The sequence below is a fragment of the Excalfactoria chinensis genome, chromosome 8, assembly GCF_039878825.1.
Source record: "Excalfactoria chinensis isolate bCotChi1 chromosome 8, bCotChi1.hap2, whole genome shotgun sequence".
NCBI classification, from domain to species: Eukaryota; Metazoa; Chordata; class Aves; order Galliformes; family Phasianidae; genus Excalfactoria; species Excalfactoria chinensis.
Genome location: NC_092832.1, coordinates 9,801,837 through 9,805,260, shown reverse-complemented (window position 1 = coordinate 9,805,260; position 3,424 = coordinate 9,801,837).

Genomic DNA, 3,424 nt, shown 5'->3' with positions numbered 1-3,424 from the left:
CATAGAAAAGGCATATTTTGCCATGCAAATACATAAAGGTATTTTTTCTCTTTTTGCTATTTGCACAGTATGTTTGCTTTGCACACACTGGCTAACCGCCTGCATGAAGATGAACTGGTACTGCTGTGCCTTCATAAGTGTTCCACTCTGAGCTTTCATGGCTTCACTCCATACTGCAGCAACTGGAAACGTGAGGTATGCTTACATTCTAACTTCAGAGGGCATAGATTATTATTTGTATTGAATGTATTAAAATATTGTAAACACTCTTGAAAAGAGACCTTTGTCCATGCTCAAAATCCCATTCAGTCATGTGATAATGCCAGTAGAGGGAGACAGAGCAAAGTATGCCTTAAGCGGCGTAAAGCAGGAAAGAAATTTTACAGTAAAATGCCTTATGCAGCATTTAAGTAACATCTGCCACTTAAGTAGGAGATTTAAAAATAAATCAAGTAGAAAAAATATCAACAAACAAGAGCACATGGTGAGTATCTGTAAGCATTTGTTTCAACTCTCTGGGTACAGCAGATTACTTCTGAGCTCTTAGTAGTTTAATCTTAACTTTCTAATAAATGGTCATACACATACCTTATAAATTTGTGCAAGCACTTGACTGTAATCCTTTTATTAGGGCTCCTCAACATATTGTCTCTCAGCTCGTTACGTTCTCAGCACACATAGCATTTTGGGAGGGAAAGACAAAGGCATTACTTGGCATTTCCAAATGCATCAGGTCACCAGCTGCAAAGGATGCATGGCCCATGCTGGACTGGCAATCTGATACAACATCAGTATGTACAGCTCACAAGGAAGTTTTCTGATTTTTTAGCTTATTATTTCATCTGAAAAAGAAGAAGATAAATGTTACTCCCCTCCCTGTTGACCTACGAACTTAAGTAGCTAATCAAGAAGCCACTGGCTAAAGTCTTAGAGGGCAAAAATACAGCTCTCAGCTAAATGAATGCTAAGGATGTGAACTGTGAGTGCTCATTCAGGGAGGGACTCAGTTCTACAACCAAAGCTTCCGAATTCAAGCATTATTTTGCCCCCCACACACCTTTGTCAGTTTCAACATGTACCAAATACAATTTCTAGAGAATTATTAAGTTTACCTTCCAGTCTTCCCACTTTTTACCCAGTGTTCTTACACTTGGATACGCCCATAATTTTATCTCCTAGCAATCATAAATCACATGAACTAGTACTGCCACCAAAAGAATCAGCCCTATTGTGCCCTTCCCAGCACTTTCCCTCCTTAAGGGCAAGCAGATCTCCAACACATCAGGCCATAATAACCAGCTGGGCATATGGAAGAGGCAGGAACCACAGCAATTAGCATCTCCCTGCCCTCAGCACAGAAACCGATGCAACATTTAGGTAAACACAACAGAGATTACTTTCAGCATCACCTAGATGTTGTAGGGAATTCCTTTGTCCAATGCCAATTACCATTAAATTTAAAACTCGCTTAAGAATAAGTCATCACTGAGAAACAACAGGGCTAAAGTCAGCTTGTATGCAGATTTTCCCTAAATAATGTTGAACAATTCAAAGGAGATACAGCAGCTTGGAGTTCAAAACCTTATTAAGCATACTAGACTTCTGCAGCATGACATTATTACTTTGCTACAAAAGAGAACACATCTTCCAGGGAAAGAAAATCCTTGAACCCTGACTTGTCCTCTGCTCCAGTTCTGTTTTCCTGAGCTTGCAATGTACTAGAGAAATACTCTAAGGAAAGTAAATGACAGATCTTAACAGATTAAGCCTGAAGCCTTAAAAGACAGCTTGTCATGTACAATTTGCCGTTTCACTGCTGACTGAAGACTCGGCTCCTGTGCTTTTTCCATTTTCCCATCTGCCCGCTGCTCCAGCTTCCCACTGACAGTTACGCATTTCCAACACAAACATCTTTGATATATTAAGAACTAAGCGCAGGGCAACATAAAACATGCAGAGCTTTTCATCAAAATATCTTAAGTACCACTTATTGACTATTAATCTTTATTTGTGAGCTTAACTTGAAAGCTTTAGTTTTAACTCCCACAGGCTTCGGGTGGGAGTTGAGCACGTTTGCACAAAGTTACTCAGAAACTCAGCACCACACTGAATCAAACCCTGAATAGCCCTACATTCCTTCATGAGTTTCCCTACAAAAAGACAGCTTTGAATAAAACCAGGCAGTGTCCCTCACCAGTCAGAATAAGGAACTGATTCAGGAATATGAATGTCTTGTCTTACAACCAGCTACTGCCAGTTGCATACCTTGATGGTTTGATTAGTTTCCCTCCTACTCCTAAATTTTCAGGGAACCTCCCAGCCAGGTAACTGATCATGTCTGACACCCAACAAGATTATTCCAAGGCATGTTAGTTATAAATAACTTCTTGACAAGTTTTAAACTTCTTTTATGCTTTCCTTTTCCACTCCATTGCTATTTTGAGGTACACTAAGATAGAAGAGCATATTTGCTGTAACAACTGTGCCCTAGACACGTTTAATATTAGATCTGGATTCAATACTTACATGTGTGTACAAAACCATATGTATATGGTAGATCACCGATAGAAATTATTGCCATCTGATTGCAAGAAAGAACTATAAAAAGCAGCAGCAAAGATATCTTATTGTCAAGCAAGTGCAAAGTTGCACCCTAAGTAACCATCATAAGGGGAGGTTCTTGTTAGTTATCCCTTTTTCCTACAAACTTCGGTCCTTGTCAGACTGTACCAAGATAATTCAGCTTGTTAAAGCAGCAGAAAACTAGCAAATTAAATAGCATGTTGTCATTACCAAGAATGTAGTGACCGGCATTCCCACAGATCTCCGCTACAGTTAGTTTTCATCCTTACATGCTTTTCAAATACTAATTACGCTAGCTGCTTTGCAAAGCATTTTGACAATAACGCCTGTTCTGCAACACAGATATGCAAGAATTAATGGGAAAGAAAAAGAAAGTTTATTTCCTTAATGAAGATTTATACGTAAGTTTTATAAATAGCAGAAACATCAATTATATGATATAGAATAGCATTTTAAAAAGCTGAATTAAATAATACATTGACCTGGCTTTTTAATAGCATGCCAACAAGTGCTTTAGACAAATGACTGTGTTAAGCACCATACACGTCATAATTGCCTACAAGTAATACTTCCCAATCAGATCCCAATAACTTTGCTGGGCACCAAATAACGTTTTCAAAGATCCAAAACCAGCACTCGAACATTATATTATATATTTGCACATCAGGTTTTTTTCCCTTCTCTTAATAAAAGAGAAACAGAGTTTCCCACAAAGAAAACTATTAGGCAAGAGAAATAAGATTCTCAAGCTCACTGCATAAACAGTACTTGAAACACATGCATGACTTAATACAAACAACATTATTTTTTAGCAGTTTAGCTGTGTGATAACCATAAAGGA